The following is a 19,898-nucleotide window of genomic DNA, read 5'->3' on the forward strand; positions in this document are numbered from 1 at the left end:
CATTCCATCTTTCACAGTGTTTTCTCCAATAACTTCCTTAATACGACCGCTCTAAATACAGAAAACGAACAACTGCGCATATTCCACACCTGGTGCGGTTATTAACTGACCGAGGCGTTTGAAATTAGCACAAACAAACGTAAACTTGGACTCACATTCGTTTATGGCCTCTGAGGGCAGCCAGTAGATGTACTAACCCAGCGTGCATGCTGCAATCGCCAATCACAGCGCTGCAGCGGCCATGTTTTAAAACAGTAGTTTCTGTAAATACCTCGCCTCGTAAACATAATTCTCTGTCATACAAAAGCTGAAATGTTACTTCAACAATTACAAATCGTGTAAACCTTTACGCCTCTGGAAATCGGCATCATCTTCAGGAATGAGCACTGTATGAACTGACTTTCTTTTAACGAAACCTGGTTTGCATCTTCTTATTCGCCTCAAAAGAGATTTGGTTTATCTACCACGCCTCTCCGGCAAAAATGTTTCTTACAGCATTCGTAATCAAATTTTAATCCCGGAAAAACTGTGAAAATCTTGTTGGCATTTTTAATAGTAGAGGACCATTGGCGTAACGGTAATTCCTTGTTGTATCTTAGTAAAGCGCTCTCTTTCATCTAGTTTATGTTTGCCATTTTCCTTGGCACTATTCTTCTGATTTTCGGAACGGTGTACCGTACAATGATTATGTGAGTCCTCTCCAAGTACGTTATTACTTTAATTCTCTGTTCATGGATTCTGTGGGAACCATTAACAAATTATTTATGAATGAAGATGACGAGTGACTTTTTAGGGGACGGTCTGTCATCAGTTGCATCACCAAAACTATTAATGGACCGCACTTTGCCACCTCAGCGTCGACATTACGATAAATTCCACTGCCCGACGTCGGCAAGCAGTAGATAGTTAACGTGCGTGACAGAGCAGACCAAGCAGTTGCTGCCCGGGATTTATGGACGACCCTCTCCGCGCGTAAGTTACAGTTCCGCACTATTTCTGGACGCCAGAATCTGGAACACTTGAGGCGCCACGCATAACGTAAGCGCAAAAGACGGGGACGGCAGCTGTCTGCAGCGGTTCCTCGCGTTATTACAGTGGGTTGCGACCTTCCTGTTACTGAAGTAAACGCAGCAAGTCATCGGGATTATACGTGACGCCCATACGGCTCAGCTGTCGAATTTCATAATGACTTTAGGCATAATCACGTTGCTTCAACCGCCTCCTTAGATGAAACTGCAAAAGCATCCGAGCATATTTATTCTGAGCTCGAACGCAAAAAAGTGTCTCGAAGAGAATGACGTCATCCATGCCAACTGGCATAACTTCCGAAAGTACGAGGTCTGTTAAAAAAATTTCGGAACATTCGTAACTTCGCGATAATAGTATACTGGATCGAAATGCAGTTGGCATCCCTGCACACGCCTGTGTTTAATGTGTAACTGCCGGAAATTTCAATGTTGTTTGTTAGTTATTGTTCAGTGCTGTGTTTAGTAGATCGTTGTGTTACACAATCTACAAATTTCGAGATGGCAGAGTTAGAGGAGTAACGCGTCAGCATTAAATTTTTGCGTGAAACCCAAGAAAATCTTTACAGAGACACACCAAATAATGCAGGAAACCTACAGTGATGAGTGCTTAAGCCGTACTCGTTGTTACGAATGTTCACACGGTGAGACGGAAGTTAAAGATGACCCTCGTTCAGAATGCCCTTCGACGTCTACCGACAAGGCTCAAATCAGAAACGTCAATGAAACTGTGCGTGCCGATCGAAGACTGACTGTCCGATAGATTGCCGAAGAATGTAACATTTCAGTTGGACCGTGTCATGAAGTCCTGACACAGCACCTTGAAATGCATCGTGTTGCCACCAAGTCCATCCCACGGCTCATGAGTCAAGACCAGAAAGATCGTCTCGCAATCTGTGAAGAGCTTGCGGATCGCGGAGATGTGAAAGAGATGTTCCTCAATAGCATGATAACTGGTGATGAGACATGGATCTACGGTTGTGATGTTGAGAGCGAGATCCAGTCTTCACAGTGCTTCGGCAAAGGTTCTCCAAGACCAAAAACAGCTCGTTAGGTCAGGTCAAATTTCAAAGCCATGCTGACAGTTTTCTTTGACTCTGAAGGATTAGTCCATCATGAATTCGTGCCACAGGGACAAACTGTTAATCAATGGTACTATCGGAATGTGTCGCGACACCTGCGAGAAAATTTCAGAAGGAAACGGCCTGAAAAGTGATGAGACAGTTCATGGCTCTTGCATCATGATAACGCATCCACACATTCATATCTGTTGGTGTGTGACTATTGCACAAAAAATGAAATCACTGTGCTGACTCATTCTCTGTGCTATACAGAGCTGGCCCCTTCGGACTACAGGCATGCGTATTCAAATACAACGATACGTAAACAGGCACAATACGGCACTGCGGTCGGCAAAGCCTATATAAGACAACAAGTGTGGCGCAGTGACTGCTGCCACAATAGCAGGTTACCAAGATTTAAGTGTGTATGAACGTGGTGTTATAGTCGGCGCACGAGCGAAGTCAGGACTTTCCAGTACGACCATTTCACTAGTGTACCATGGATACCAGGAATCCGATAAAACATAAAATCTCGGACATCGCTGAGGCCGGAAAAAGATCCTGCCACAACGAGACCAACGATGACTGAAGAGAATCGTTGAACGTGTTGACAGAAGCGCAACCCTTCTTCAAATTACTGCAGATTCCAGTGCTGCGCCGTCATCAGCGTGCAAACCATTCAACGAAACATCCTCAATATGGGCTTTCGGAGCCGAAGGCCCACTCATGTACCTCTGATGACTGCACGGCAAAAAGCTTTACGCCTCGCGTGGGCCCGACAACACTGACATTGCAGTGTTGATGACTGGAAACGCGTTGCCTGTCGGACGATTCTCGTTTCAAATTGTATCGAGAAGATGGACGTGTACGGGTATGGAGACAACCCCATGAATCCATGGACCCTGCATGTCAGCAGTGGACTGTTCAAGCTGGTGGAGGCTCTATAATGCTGTGGGTAGTGTGCAATTGTAGTGATATGGGACCCCTGATACATCTAGATACGACTCTGACAGGCGACACGTACGTGACCATCCTGTCTGATCACCTGCATCCATTCATGTCAATTGTGTATTCCGACAGACTTGAGCAATTCCAGCAGGACAGTGTGACACACAAAGCCTCCAAAATTGCTACAGAGTGGCTCCAGGAACACTCTTCTGAGTTTAAACACTTCCGCTGGCCACCATACTCCCCAGATATGGGCATTACTGAGTATATCTTGGATGCGTTGCAACATACTGTTCAGAAGAGATCTCTGTCCCCTCGTACTCTTATGGATTTATGGACAGTCTGCAGGATTCATCGTATTAGTTTCCTACAGCACTACTTCAGACATTAGTCGAGTCCATGCCATGTCATGTTGCGGGACTTCTGCGTGCTCGCGGGGGCCCCACACGATCTGAGGTAGGTGTACAGTTCCTTTGGCTCTTCAGTGTATTTTGAATAATGTTTCAATTCTACGTAGAGAGTTTAGTTGTGCAGTTTGATTTTTTGATGTTTTTTCGATTGGAATGGGATATCATGTGTGAATGCACACAGGTAGTGCAATGTAAAAACTTAATGATAGTACATAATTCGATTTTATAGGATTCTACAACTTTTTCCACTCATAATGTTACAAAGGGTTGTTCATACAGGTGGTTGATGGCGCTTATATATTACCGAAACTGGTACCAACTATAAAGCTTTCCATATTGTCGCCCAATATGATATTCTTATTCATTAAAGAATTCTCATCGACTACCAGATGTGGTTCTCAGTGAGGCTAGCAATCCGCAGATTTAGCATTGCCAAGTGCAACGGGAAACACTATGGCTTTAGCAAGCACTACGTAACTTGGGTTTGTTTGGCTGCCAGGCTATTCACGGTAAATTATAGCGTTTCCTTGGCGCGGCGACAGTTTCAGCGCTGTTTTGAAGTCATGGTGAATTAACATTACCGAAATAGCATCTCCAATCTTTCAAAGATAGCCCATAATGCAGTAATAAATATAAGACTTGTGCAGTCCAGTTTATTTGACTGCACAGAAACGTGTTAAACTGAGGAGATGAAGACTGTCTTAGTTCAATCCAAGGCTGTTAAGTGTCGGTTCTACTGGCCTGTTTAGTAATTTCTGGCAGTTCCTCATATTCATTTTGTCGAATGCTCGTCCTGTATTATGCTTTACCCAAACAACCCAAAAACTGTAGCTTTCAGAACACACATTGTCCAAATTTTATGGTTTCAGTCACCATGAAAAAATGCAATATATCCATTAACATTATAAGATGTTACGTTCTGTAAGCAAAAAAGTTGTCATAAGCGACTTCAATCTTAAGTTGAATGCTCGTTTTTTATAAATTTATTTACTCTTTCCTCGGTTATGGAGAGTTAGTAGTGACGTTTTCTTTGCTTGTTATTATTTCTTATGTGCAACAGATTTTCTTCAATTGATCTAATACTTTTTACTTCATACTTTTAGTTTTTACTGTAAACCTAACGTTATTGGTAGGCGAATGAAGATATACAAGATGTAACAAGAGGTATGGCCATAGTTCCAGGAAACATTCTCCACACGTAGAGGAAGGAAACATGTTATATCGGCATGGGTCCGAAAACATTTGATTTCCATATTAGAGCTCACTTTCTACAACTCTTCGTCACATAAATAATGAGAAACACACAGGAAAAGAATGTAGCATCGCAGGATAACACTTTTGTAAATAAAATGGCCAAAATACCCTCTGTTAGCACGTATACATGCTATATGAACGCATGGTGTCTGTTCTTTCGGATACGTCCGAAAGAACAGACATCACGCATTCATATAATTAATTGATATCGATGAGCTATGAATCCACCATCTTCAGTGCGGATGCATAATTACGTTCGAACTGCTTTGGGGGACTCAAAGTAGCGAGCATGGAGCATATGGACGGGACTGTGGATAGGTGGCGCTAGGTGGCAATGTTGGTCGGCCGAGGGGCGTGCCGATGTATTACGTTCATTGAGATAAACACTGTATTCGTATCTCGCAGCGGTTAGACGCAACTGCCTAGTAAACAGGAGACCCCGGGTTCGAATCCCTGTCCGGCACACATTTACACTCGTCGCCACCGATTCCGCTCAAAGTCTTCAGGCAGCTGACATCAATAGTCCCTTCCCTTTCCTTTCCCTTCTCTCAGCCTTCAGTTTACATAATAAGGTACATTTATCAACTCGTCGTCGCGTTGATTCCCTGTTGTGCTGATAAATCCCTGGCGAACAGCGTACTGTTTCGCAGCCTTCCACAATATGGGCACAAAGACTCTGTACATCTTGTACCAGGATTCCGCACAAAAGCTTTCAAATGCCACCATAAATAAAAGTCTGATGGTCTTAGGTCCGGAGAGTGTGGAGGCCAAGAAACTGGACCACCTCTACCTATCCATCCGTCATGCAATATATTACTTAAACGCCTATGAACATTAACACTGAAGTGAGAAATAGCTCGACAGTGCATGAAGCACTTGTTTTGTCATAATCCTAAAGACACATTTTCTAACAGAACAGGTAGAGTAAGCGAGGTACGTGTCCCCATAAGCATGAATGGATGAACATGAATCCCTGACAAATTCACCAACAATGCCGGCCTAAACGTTGACAGAAACTCTTCGTTGACGACGTGCTTACACAATTTCGTGAAGATTCTCGGTGGCTCGTGATAAAGGATAAGAGTGGACCCAAAATTGAACCTAGTGGGGCTTCCTTCGTTGTTTCTCCTTTCCATTAACGTTTTTCTCTTTCAACATTGTTTGAATTATTCAGCACAACGTTTTCATTCTGTTTGTTAAGTATGATTCAAACCAGTTCTAGTTTCGATGATTAAGGTGACTATGAAAAAAAAGCAGATAATGAGCTCTAACATGGAAATGAAGCATTTCCGAACCCGTGTCCATATGACATTTATTCCTCTATGTGTGAGGAATGTAAGGTCCGTGATAAGTTATTTTTACATCCAGTATTTTCCACATGTTTAGTACCTTTATTTCTTAAGTCTTTGAAAACACTAGCTTTGATCATATGAGTATGTAATTTCAGATTGTTAATTTAAAATGGTACCATCAATATTGATATTAAAAATGTCAGAAATGTACTTTACATATTCTAATGAAATAGGGTAAATTTTTTACACATCAAAATAATATCTTCAAAAATCTATTAAGTGGATCACGATCAAAGGTTGGAAATACAGTATGTTTCATGTACCACACGTCAAACTAAGTTCTTAGGGCACGATACGTCAGTGAACTCTCATAATTAGTTGTATAAAGAAATGAAAGTTTTGCAATGTTGCCCTCTCTTTGATAAATTTCTGCCGGCACATATGCTCTGGAATGAACGAATGTGACACTTGGCGGAAATCCATCACTTATATGGAGACATGAAGTTCGCCTGGCCTCTTTCGGCGCTATTCGGGAAGAACGGACCAAGTGCCGTGCCGGCACCAGAGTTCTCCGTCTCTCTTCCTTTCATTGGGGCGACGCAGTGGTTAAAGAACAGGACACACATTCGAGAGGGGGCGGGGTTCAAATCCCCGCCCGGACATCCAAGTTTAGCGTGATTTCGCTGAATCATTTCAGTCGCGTGCCGGCCTGTTTCCTTTGAGAAGATCGTGGCCTCTTCCCTGATCCATCATTGCCCAATCCGAGCTTCCGAGCCGACCCTAACGACCGCATTATCAACAGGCTTCATTTCTAAATCAGCAGTGAAAAATAACTGGCCACACGATAACAGTCTGTGCGTTACCAGCACTGCCTGTTACGTACGTCTGTACTGGTCGTGGTCCACAACACCACCCTCATTTGAGTCCGACTTCCCGCGGAGAGGTGGAATCAGTTCCTCACTCTTGATAGCTCCCAAAAAATTTGGAAATTTGTGGTAAGGACTATGGGACCAAACTGCTGAGGTCATCGGTCCCTAGGCTTACGCACAACTTAAACTAACTTACGCTAAGGACAACACACGCCCACCCACACACCCATGCCCCATGCCCGAGGGAGGACTCGAACCTCCGACGGGGGGGGGGGGGGGGGGGGAGCCGCGATAGCTCCCAGAGAATCGCCGGTGAGTCGTGCCTCAGGGGGCGATCAAGACACTAAATGGAGTGATCTGAGGTAACTACTTGGACATAAATCGAGACGGCGGCGTCGGGAATCAATCCTCTTTCCTCCCACCATAGTCCACTCGTCACGCGATATTTCTCTTAGCCACGCCCGTCGTTGTCCGCAGTGCTAGCAGAATTGGTGGGCAGCCGCAAAACGTTTCTCCTCTAAAAGGAAAAGTTTCCTCAAAAGCTGACTGCAGTATTTTTTTTCTTGGGAGGACGATAACTTAACATCTGCAAACGTCTCAAGACCCGAGACACAGTCCCAGAAATTAATGCACCTTTGTTACTCTGTTGATATAAAATTGGGAATAACTTCGGCGTAGTGTAAGAAAAGATATATACCTAGCGCAGTGGTTGGCACACTGGACTCGCATTCGGGAGGACGATGGTTCAAACCCGCGTCCAGCCATCCTGATTTAAGTTTTGCGTGATTTCCCTAAATCACTTCAGGCAAATGTCGGGATGGTTCCTATGAAAAGACACGGCCGACTTCCTTCCCCGTCCTTCCCCACATCCGATGGGACCGATAACCTTGATATTTGGTCCCCTCCCCCAAACCAACCAACCGAAAGATGTATATTCTGATATCATAGTCCACAGCAGCTGCAATGAAATTCGAGACATCAGGAGAAGCTTTTGATTTACAGCTCATATTTACTAACGCCAGCAGGTGGATTCACACTTGGTTTCGTTGCCTATTTGGTGCTTCTTTCTTATATTTCTCAAGAGCGCATTGTAAACCAGTTCCGACTAGATATTGTGATGAAATGTCACAATAGCTTGTCTTTCATACTGATACTAGAGAAATATTTCTAACGTCGTAAGACTATTTCATTAATATGCCTTTTGGTAGCACTTAAGCATATGGGAGAAAAATTCAATCCTTTTCTGGACACAAGAGAAAGTTGTTGTATCGGTTAATACACGGTCCACTCACATTAATGTGACCGCTGTCTGTGTTAGAAGTCAATGTACAATAACCACTAACACATTGCAGGTGGCAGCACTAGCAGTGGAGGCCATATAAGGCGCGTCGCGTGGGGGCAGGGGTGGGGGTGACGGGGGCGGAGGGGGGGGGGGGGGACGGAGCAGTCGTTGTCGTAATGCAAAATGGACTGACTTATCTGAGGTCCAAAAGGATGTGATCATTGCCTTTCGAGCCAAGGGTGGAATTATTTTCGAAATGGCTAAATTTGTAAACTGTTCGCGTGCCAACGTGGCTATAGTCTAATGCGCATGGCAAAATGGTGCTACCCAAAACCGGAAACTATGGTGCACCGAGGACCATAGATGAAAGGGATCAACGCCGGCTGCGGAGATGTGTACGGCACGAATAAGAAGTGCTACTGATGAGTAACTGCCCGCCCAGACAAACCAAGGGGCTACAAATGCTGTCTCCTCAACGACCGTTCACCGAGTGTTGCTACGTTTGCACCATCTCAGCAGGCGCCTTGTTAATGCACCTATGCTGACTGCTGTTCACCGGCGACCATGGCTGCAATTTGTACCCCAGTAACGCAACTGGGCGTCCACTGAGTTGCGACAGGTGGCCTTTTCAGGTGAATCACGTTTTATACTCCATCGGACAGATGGCTGTTGGCGTGTATGGCGTGAAACGTGTGAAAGCAAACACTGTGCAACAGTCGTCGGAAGGGTCCAGTCCAGAGGAGGGAGTGTTATGGTCTGGAGAAGGTTTTCTGGGTGATCTCGACATTCTGGAAGGAACAAGGGAGTAACACAAGTATGCTTCTGTCCTTAGGGACCGTGTCCACCGCTACACGCACTTCGTTTTTCCTCGGCACTGTGGCATCTACCAGCAGGACAACGCAACATGTCAAACAACTGGCAATGCACGTACGTGGTTCGAAGAGCACCATCATCAGTTTACCGTACTCTTATGGCCATCAAATTCCCCCAATTAAAACTCAATTGAGAATCTGTGGGACCACCTCGATCGGGCAGTTCGCGCCATGGATCCTCGACCGAGAAACCTAGTGGAGGTGGCAAAGGCGCTGGAGACGACGAGACTCCTCAACCATAATCTCACTGACCCTCTTCCTCCACGTCTGGCAGCGGTCCGAGCTGCAAAAAGTGGTTATTCAGGCATCTGACACGTGGTCACTTGTATGTGACTGGGCCGTGTATCTGCAGCTTTTAGGCCATTAAGAATCATTGTCCCTCACATGAGTGGTACGATTTACAAGCTATTTCTTATGAAGGAGCAGGGTTATCCCAGATTTTGCTCTATCTAATACAACTGTAAACGTTTATTACGTTCTCGACTAAAATTAACACGTCACAATGATGGATAGAATCACTGTTTACATCCAGCTGTAAGGTTAAAGTCTGTACGACAGAGTGTAGAAAGCAAGAAACTAAATGCGGAGAGAAGTGTATTAGAACTCCATATCCGAGTATTTTGTTAAGTTATACCCCTTAATCAAGACGTGGAGTACGATGATTGTGGTAGCGTAATAAAAGACCGTTTGGAGGCCGCTAGAAGAAAGAGTACGTTGTCTGTGAGAGGGAGTACGCTTACTAAAGTCTTACTTTTTCATTCCCTTTTTGGCGACTGAAATCTTAAATCTGGCCATTCTAGTTGGTTTGGCTAGATTATGTATTGATCGCACTTCAGAACTGAAAAACACTTAAGAAGAACCGTCTACAATTACCAAAAATGAAGGAAGATTGGCTTTAACGTACCGTCGATATCGAGGTTATTAAAGACGGAACACAAGCTCGGATGGTGTCAAGGATGGGGAAGGAAATCGGCTGTGCCCATTCAAAGGAACCATCCCGGCATTTGCATTTCCAGAAATGAAGCAATACGGTTGATACTCTCATTACTGGAGTAAATGTTTATCTCACGTTCAGGACAGCTTAAGAGTTGGCCTCTGTGAAAGGTTCAGTGCAGTTTACTGTTAGTCAATATCTTTAAAAAAAAATGTTCAAATGTATGTGAATCCCTGAGGGACGAAAATGCTGAGGTCATCGGTCCCTAGACTTACACACTACTTAAACTAACTTATGCTAAGAACACACACACACACACACACATGCCCGAGGGAGGACTCGAACCTCCGGTGACATGGCGCGTCAAACCGCGCGGCCACTCCGCGCGGCGTCAGTATCTTAATGTTCTATATTTAGTCACTGTAGTTGAACTAGATTTCTAAGCCTACTTGGCATGTTGACTTTCCAAAATGCTTTTCACAGGATCTCAGTGTAATCATAGACCACCGATTTGGGGAAGTTATAGGATTATTGTAATTGCTGGTCTGTTTATATTGAAACAATCAGTTAGCTGACTAATGGATACACATGGATTGATTGACTGAGGGGAAGTTATGGGACTAAACGGTGAAGTCATCAGTCCCGCGATTCAAAAGTTACTTGGGTAAGATAGTGGGTCAGCTAAAAATGGGCGGATCCTGTAAGAGGGGTCAAACTATAAAGCGAGGAAGCTAAAAACACACACAGTAGAAGGCATAAAAGGATAGGCCAAATCTAAAACCTGGAAAAACAGAGGGATAAAACAGCGGTCACTGCAAGGGGGAGTGGTCATGGGCCCCAGGCCTAGAAAATACGAAGAGGGGCTCCAACCACAACCACCCTGCCCCTGCTGCAGGAGTAAAGTAAAACCTTATAACTAAAAATAAAAACAACTTTCACGTAGGAAACTGAATACCAGTCAACCATCCGTGAATCGTCTGCTAATATTAAAGACAAGGAATCTGGAAGGCTATACTTAGTATGACGGGCGAAAAGAAGGGGACATTCCACCAATATATGGGATATCATCCGTCTGACTCCACAGCTACATTGTGGGGGAGGGACTCGTTACACAAGGAAAAACAATGGGTGAGCCTAGTATGACTGATGCGTAGATGGCATAAGACAGCGGGCTCCTTCCGAGATGAGCGGAAAGAAGAGCGCCAAATTGCAGTATCTCCTTGAGTGTGAGGAGTTTATTACTGAGAGCAGTAGCGCACCAGATGTCATGCCACTTTTGGGCAAAGAGAGATTTGATGTGTATCCGCATATCTGCACCTGGAATCATGAAAGGGAGTGGAGGGCAAGTATTTACCTTCCTAGCCAAAAGGTCAGCCAGTTCATTCCCGGGTATACACATGAGTTGCAGTAGACCCTCTTCTGAAGTTTTTTGATTAGATCATTGAGGTCGATACCACCGCCCTTTCATGATCTCCAAGACATTTTTCTCTGTCTCACTTAGAATTAATATTTGAAGCTTCACTTACGGATTGAGAAATGTTTAACAGTACTTGTCGCACTCTTCATTCGGAGGAAGGGTACTATTTTCATGGGAACAGAAAACACAGAACATGTTCTGTGAGCGCCTTTAGTCGAAGGCACAGTGTTAGTTACTGCATAATATTGCTGATTCACCGAAAGATAACTATCCCTAACACAACAGGAAACACGTAACGTAATCATCGAGCCATTTTAGTTAGTCCGTGGAACAGTCTGCGAAGGCAATTTTCTCTGCGTGAGAAATATTACGTAAATTACGTAAGGAGTGTGTGCAACTTTCCAGCCAGCTATCTGCAGTTGTGCAAGAGACCGAAACCTCTAAGGCCAAAACAAGGAACTGACTTGACGAAACTATAAATGACGTCAATCGTACGAAACAGTATCTCCTCTCCACAAAAGTCTGTGCAGATCACGGTTGTGGAGGTCGACGGAGCACAGTATACACATTGTGGGGCAGGAAGTACAGCACTCAACGAAGGCCTAATAACGTACCTAACTTCTTGGACGGCATCCAGTGTTACCCGTAAATCAGTCCGCACAAGCGATCGTAGTGTTGGCTAACGAAGGCCATCTCGCGGCGCAGGCGGCCAGTATGCCAGGAAAGATCAATGCAGAGCACGTTAAGTGTAACTGAAGAAAAGCGAGTGACCACAGTTACCTTCGTAATATTTAAATGAATCACCCTACATTAATGTCAACAGAAAGGTGAATGGAGACGCAGAAGTTGCTGGGAGAAGTTTGCTAATCCTCTGACATAACAGAGAAAACTCGAACTAAGAAACGAAAAATCAGTGTTTAACGTCTCGTCGACAACTAGATCGTTAGAGACGCAGCACAAGTTAAGGTTAGTGAACGATGAGCAAGGAAACAGGTCGTGCCCTTTCAAAGGAACCATCCCGGCATTTGCCTGAGGCGATTTTGAGAAATCGCGGAAAACTTAAAACTGGGTAGCCGGGTGGGGATTTGAACCGTCGTCTTCCCGAATGGCAGTTCCGTGTGCTAACCACTGCGTCGCCTCGCTCGGTGAGAAAACTAGAGTGAAATAAATCAGATTGTAGTACATGAGAACAACAAAGTCGTCTGCTGCGTTCCCATAGGTCCATATGACTCTCACTCGAAAACCGAGAACAAGCTATGGCTTCAGTTTTTATTTTTGTATCAATGGCTTCTTCTGTATATCGATCTCAACCGCAGATGCTGTCTCCCGGGAAAAGATCTTCAATTTTTTCAAATTCCCATAGTTAATAGAGTAGATTTAGCCATATCACGATGCAAGATAAAATAATTAAGGCAGATAACAGAACTCAGTTTTTTCTCCAGTAAAATAAAACTATAATAGCAATTAAAAGGCTGGTGTTTGTCTACTGATATTAGAACTCAATGACAACTGGCGTACGTGGTTGAAAAAGCCATGCTTTCACCCGAATTCAGATTTTGTTTTTCCTGATGCTGCTCAAACAAAAGCAGAAGTCGCGTACCATTCGATAAGGCTGCGTTTCATATCAAACTATTCGACAAGTAGCAAAGTTGTATGTAACTGAAGCCTTAAGTACTAACGTGCTCTAAATTTTAACGTTTCCTGAAAAATGAATGTCAAACAATCTAGCTTGAAACAGAAAGGACTTTATCAATTTCTGACAGCAAAAAAGTTTTTATGTAATAATTGGATTAAAATTCTAATCGAAAAACAAGTTTTTCGTAAAAAAAAACAAATACCGCGATTCTCTGTAATCCAAAGTGGAAGGAATAGTACAGGAATAAAATACTTTCGTAAGGAAAAGAGGTTTTCTCCGTCGATCATGACCGTCATGGAATTCTAAATAAGACGAAAGATGAAATCAGGTACTTACAGATACAAACAGGACGTGGTTCATTTCCCTACACCGTAAAATTTGTTTTGTTGTAACGTAGCTACCAAGAGAAATGACATCACGCCTCGTTCAGCAGCACTAATATCTCGGCACAGCGACATATACGTCACTATTTCGATGTCCATTACTAACCACTTTCAATGTAAACACTTCGGTTAGTATGCAATGAGTGCTCCTATCGCTAGTGCGCGCCATATGTTGCTCAATACAACCTGTTTATTATGTTCTGCAACGTTATAGAACACAGTAGCTGTCCCTGTCAGTAGGGTGACAGGTACAAAAAGATGTGTGACGTAATACATGTAACTAAGAAACGCTGACTCACACGTTATAAGAAAAGCAACGTAATAAGAGCAGAACAGATGTGAGTAAAGAGATTTTCCTCACATTACTGCATATGGTGCAAATAAGGACATGGTGCAGTTCCGTCCAAATGGTTTGCGATTAATTCACAGTTACATGTTTACAAAATACTGCACTGTATTATTTTCTTACTGAATAGATACAAATATGAAATTTTACCTTATTTTATGAGAAAATCATGATCATTTCAGCACCCTAGCAACCGGACATAAGCATAATTTATTGACAATATGGCAGTTTACACGTTTGTTGCGAACACTTATGGAAACTAATTTTTAAAATTACTATCACACATGTTCTTATGAAATAGATACTGGACCTAAATTGGAATATCAGAATTATTATGTGAAGGTTAGGGAATCTATACCATGAAGTAAAGCGCAAAAAAATGTCACTGCTATGCTACCAGAAAATTTATTACCCAAAATTTCTTCGTAGCTGAATGTTCATAAGAGCAATAGTTTTTAAAACTGTCGACACGCGTGTCAAGGCAGTATAGACATCACAGAAGAATATCATTTTCTCCACCACCATATGACGAGAAGAAACATGGTACTCACTTCGCTTTACAGCCGTCGGGAGATAAACGTCAAACGCCCGGAGCTGCGGTACGCTATCGTGTTCGTCTTGTGCGCCTGAAGGCTGGCGGTGTTGTGATACGCCGTGAAACGCGCAGCACCGCAGCCAGCGGAGCGAAATGCGCATGCGCCTCGTGAGCCAATAGCGGAGCTCGGCGACGGCGTGCGATCGTCGGATTCGTTAAGAGCAACAATGAAGCGCAGCGCCAAATTTGGTGTCGACGCGGCCTCAACGCAGGCCACATTGCGGAGGCCAAGGTCGGGATTAACCCAATTACTGTTTCCATTGCAGAAGACGCGCAGTTGACGGAAGCTCAAACGGATGAGCTGCGGTGGGTTTAAAAACACGGGCAGAGTGTATTCCTTCTTTATTCCGGCCACGTACTACTGTATTTTACAGACTACCAGACGCACTTTTTTCTACGAAAAATTGCCTCCAAAATTCAGGTGCGTCTTATACTAAAAATTAATACGAAAATCTCCAGTGTTTGATTTAAAATTACCATCGGTCTTAAAAATGAAAATGTATTCGATGCCATGACTCTATCTGGCAACACTGGATTCAAATGGCTGTGCATTGATGCGACGAACATGAGTTGCGAGGATTCACAAGCTTGTTTGCTAATACTGTTTGCCTCCCCCCGCCCCCAAATCATTAACCCAGAACACTGTCCAGCCTATGATGCGTCGCTGCAGTCTAAAGTGCCAGTGAACTTGAATTGAAAGTGATTTGTGTTATCGGTAACAGTATAATACTTTTGTTAGTAGCTAGTTCGTAGTGGAAAAACAGGTATTCATATGACGCGAGCTATAAGTTGAAAGTAATAGCGTATACAAGAGAACGTGGAAACAGAGCAGCTGAGTGGCATTTCGGCTCTCCACCAATGGGAAAAAAGAAATATTCGCGATTGGCGGACTAGTAAGGAAGAACTGAAAAAAAATGAGAAAGACTAAATACGCAAGTAGAGACTGAATGCAAAATGGCCAAAATTAGAGGATGACGTGATGAAGTAGATTCAAGGACACCGTCAAAATGGCATTGGAATTAAAACAAAAACGATTCAAATATACGCTCGTAAGCTAGCGCTGCAGTGGAACTTAACAGACTTTAAGGGCGCAGTTGGTTTTTGCTACAGGTTTATGAAGCGTCATGGACTTAACATGCGAACCAAAAGCAAATTATCTCTGAAAAAGCCACAAGAGTATGAAGAGAAAACAATGTCTTTCCATCGCTTTATTATTCAACATCGAGAGAAAACCAGTGTGGAACTAAGCCGAATAGCGAAAATGGACGAAACTCCTCTAACATGTGATTTGCCGAGTAACAGAACTGTTGTCATGCAAAAGTACTAAAACTATAACTATAAAAACAAGTGGACATGAAAAAATGCACTACACTGTCGTTCTTTCATGTTGTGCTGTCGGTACTAAACTTAATCCAACGATCATTTCCAAGCGCGAAACAGTGCCACAGCCTTCTGAAATACCGCCAGGTGTTGTTTGTTCCCGTACTTGACAAGGGTCAGATGGCGAGGCTGTTATGAAATTATGTATTAACGGAGTGTGGGTGAGAAGAAATGTGTTTATTGAAGAAGAGTTCTCTTCTTATGCTAGGTCATTTTAGCAGTCATTTGAAAATTTCTGTGAAAGAGAAACTGAGACAGGGAAATACAAGGCTTGCTGTTATTTTGGGAGGACTTGCTTCAAAATTGCAACCTCTTTATGTCAACCATTTAAAGTATATATGAGATAGGAATGGAACAAATAGATAATGGATGAAACTCAACATGAACTGACGCCAAAGGGAGCTTTAAAACGATCTGCAATGAAATAACTGTGTCAGCGGATTTAACAATCGTTGGATTGACAGAAGACATTATTATTAAATCTTTCAAGAAGTGCGGCATAAGTAATGCTCACGGTGGCAATGAAGACCGTCTTATACATGAAGAGGACAACGATGACGACGAAGAGGAAGAAGAAAGTTCAGATTACGATCTTAAAGGTCAGTTCGGTTTTATAAACTAAGATTTTTTTAGCCTGGTTTCGCAATCTAATAATAGAAACGGTAAAAATGTGATCTAAAAAAATTGCTTCAAAATTAAGGTGCGTTTTATAGACGTAGTGTCTTATAGTCTGTAAAATACGGTAGCGACAAGATATGGTTAAATACAGCTGTCTATTGGCATTTCACGGATTAACCAGCATACACTTCAACACCTGAAGATTCAGTGACTAAATGCCTTATATTTTCCAGAAATGATACTGCTTCGAAAAGCATATAAATAGATTCGTTATTTCTCGACTGCTGACATCATCTAACTGGATAAAGCGTTGCTCTAAGACATTGTTTTCTAGTTAGTTTCTCTTGCATAGCCCTTCTAGAGAAAGGTTACGTTAGTCGTACCACCGAATAAGCCGTACTCTAGTTTATAAAATGCGATATCAAGCTGTGTAGAACTGAACTGAATAGTCGTGCGAGTAAGCAAAAACAAAGGAGCTGAACACTGGCTGTCGTGACAGAAAAATAATAAACAAGTGAATTTCTTTGACTGTTTTACTTACATTCTCTCGCTCATTTGTAAAGACTTTCGGAGAAGAATAAAATGATAAAGTAACTGCTTTGTATCATGTCTATTTTTGTGGTACTCAACCATTCATTTAAGCATAATCAACCCGTAGAAAATATTGAGGTTGTGCTTGAAGTTCTGATTTGAAAGGCCAGAAGTCTCAGTGCCTAAGTGGTATCTGAAGAGAATTTGTTAACCGTACCGGTATGGCTTTAACGTTCGTGGATATTACATGACAATTAAAAACTGATTGTTTCAGTTGACTAATATGACGAAGAGAGCGTACAGTAAGTGGATGATATTTTACTCAAACATAGGAGTGCTGAAATTTCATTCAATGAAGCACACAGAAGGTATAATATAGCAAAGCCTACACTGTTTCATAATATAAAGGGTTTAAATAAAATATAAATATTTGGAAGACCTGATGATATGACAGCAGACACGGAAGATGAAGCACATAATTAGTTTACAGTCTAGTGTCTTCGGGGTAACTGTTACTGAATTAAGGGAATTTGCCGATCAGCTTGCTGACAAGTATCGTCTAACGCATCACTTCAATAAATAAAAAAAGATAGCAGTAAAGAATTGTATTACAGGTTTATGAAAGATCATCCAACTATGTCCTTGTGAGTTCCTGAAGCAATAGCGATGGCAAGAAGGAAGGGGCTTAATGAAGTTCATGTTAACGAGTTTGCTGATAAATATGAGGACAAGTCTAGATGAACAAAAGTTTACCGCTGACCAAATACAACGTGGATGATCCCGCATTATCCACAGCTCAAAAACCGTCTAAAGTACACACCTCAAAAAAGTTTTGCATCACCCCGGTTCCCAGAACTCCTGAAGACAGATGTTGACTGTAGATATTGTATCACAGACACTGTCCTTTGACTGTTCAGAGATGTCACTAAACCCGCGCCGTGCGGGATTAGCCGAGCGGTCTTAGGCACTACAGTCATGGACTGTGCGTCTGGTACCGGCGGAGGTTCGAGTCCTCCCTCGAGCATGGGTGTGTGTGTTTGTCATAAGGATAATTTAGGTTAAGTAGTGTGTAAGCTTAGGGACTGATGACCTTAGCAGTTAAGTCCCATAAGATTTCACACACATTTCATTTCATTTACTAAACCCGCCCAAAGATGTAAACAACCATGGCATGAGCAGCGTCTATTAGACGGAGGGGGTCCGACAGCCATCAGTTCCAGTCATTCCACAGGAAGGAGGTACACGGCTCGTGTTGTCTGTAGGTCAACCATGTCTAGACGGTCAATACCGCCGTTCGATCGCATCCGCATTGTTACTTTGTGCCAGGAAGGGCTCTCAACAAGGAAAGTGTCCAGGCGTCTCGGAGTGAACCAAAGCAATGTTGTTCGGACATGGAGAAGATAAAGAGATACAGGAGCTGTCGATGACATGGCTCATTCAGGCCGCCCAAGGGCTACTACAGAAGTGGATGACCACTATCTACGGATTATGGCTCGGAGGAACCCTGACAGCAACGCCACCATGTTGAAGTATGCTTTTCGTGCAGCCACAGGACGTCGTGTTACGACTCAAACTGTGCGGAATAGGCTGCACGATGCGCAACTTCACTCCCGACGTCCATCTTTGCAACCACAACACCATGCAGCGCGGTACAGATGGGCCCAATAACATGCCGAATGGACCGCTCAGGATAGGCATCACATTCTCTTCACCGATGAGTGTCGCATACGCCTTCAACCAGATAATCGTCGGCGACGTGTTTGGTGGCAACCCAGTCAGCCTAAACGACTTAGACACACTGTCCAGCGAGTGCAGCTAGGTGGAGGTTCCTTGCTGTTTTGAGGTAGCATTACGTGGGGCCGACATACGCCGCTGGTGGTCATGGAAGGCACCGCAATTCCATCCTCTGACCGATAGTACAACCATATCGGCAGCACATTGGCAAGGAATTCGTCTTCATGGACGACAATTCGAGCCCCCCACCGTGCACATCTTGTGAGTGACTTCCTTCATGATAAAGACATCGCTCGACTAGAGTGGCCAGCATGTTTTCCAGACATGAACCCTATCAACATGCCTGGGATAGACTGAAAAGGGCTGTTTATGGACGACGTGACCCACTAACCATTCTGAGGGATGTACGCCGAATCGCCGTTGAGGAGTCAGCCTTGATGAACGTGTGGATAGTATGCCACGACGAATACAGGCATGCATCAATGCAAGAGGACGTGGTACTGGGTATTAGAGGTACCTGTGTGTACACCAATCTGTACCACCACCTCTGAAGGTTCCACAGTATGGTGGTACAACATGCAATGTGTGGTTTTCATGAGCAATAAAAAGTGCAGAAACTATGTTTATGTTGATCTCTGTTTCAATTTTCTGTACAGGTTCCGGTACTTTCAGAACCGAGGTGATGCAAAACTTTTTTTGATGTGCGTAATTGCCAGAAAAGACAAACACTAAGTGGGTGCAACCATAAGCGGAGAAAGAGGGTTTCACAACGACATGTGTATGTATCAGGTGAATTCATATCTCCGATAGTAATATTTAAGCGCAGAAGAATGAATGGTGCCTTAAAAAAGAGCGCCACCAAACACAACATTTCGATGCTCGACAGATGGATGGATAACATCAGAACTGTTTGTTCGATGGCTAGAAAATTGCATAAAACCTACAAAAGGAGAAAAAAGGGACGAGAAACAAATTTTTACTTTCACTGTATGGACATAGCACACATACCAAAAATTTAGAGGAATTTCAGCTAGCTCATAATTACGGTGTAATCATGCGATCATTTCCTGCTCGCACGACTCATCGTCTACAACCAATGGACAGATCGTTCCTTAAAATACTGTAACACAGCTTCAATGAAGCGCCATCTTCGTGACTACGTTCAAACCCTGGCGGTGTCATAAAACAAGGTTGCATAGTAGACCTCAGATCAATTTGTATGGGCATAGCACTAAATGGCTTTAAGCCAAAAGGCTTGTGGTCATGCGGCAGAAATGTCGTCAAAGAAGTGGACTTTGTAGCTACGAGGGC

The 19,898-nt window shown here is 43.4% G+C and overlaps 1 protein-coding gene across 1 annotated transcript in view; it reads right to left on the minus strand.

The window, feature by feature from the left end:
- The window catches only part of LOC124789943 (homeodomain-only protein-like), a 355,379-nt gene extending 341,001 nt beyond the window's left edge, over window positions 1-14,378 (minus strand). The window contains exon 1 of the mRNA XM_047257473.1: window positions 14,281-14,378. The gene's annotated coding sequence lies outside the window, so the exon portion shown is untranslated. The remainder of the gene's footprint in view (window positions 1-14,280) is intronic.
- Between the last annotated feature and the right edge of the window lie 5,520 nt (window positions 14,379-19,898).

The sequence above is a fragment of the Schistocerca piceifrons genome, chromosome 3, assembly GCF_021461385.2.
Source record: "Schistocerca piceifrons isolate TAMUIC-IGC-003096 chromosome 3, iqSchPice1.1, whole genome shotgun sequence".
Lineage (NCBI taxonomy): Eukaryota > Metazoa > Arthropoda > Insecta > Orthoptera > Acrididae > Schistocerca > Schistocerca piceifrons.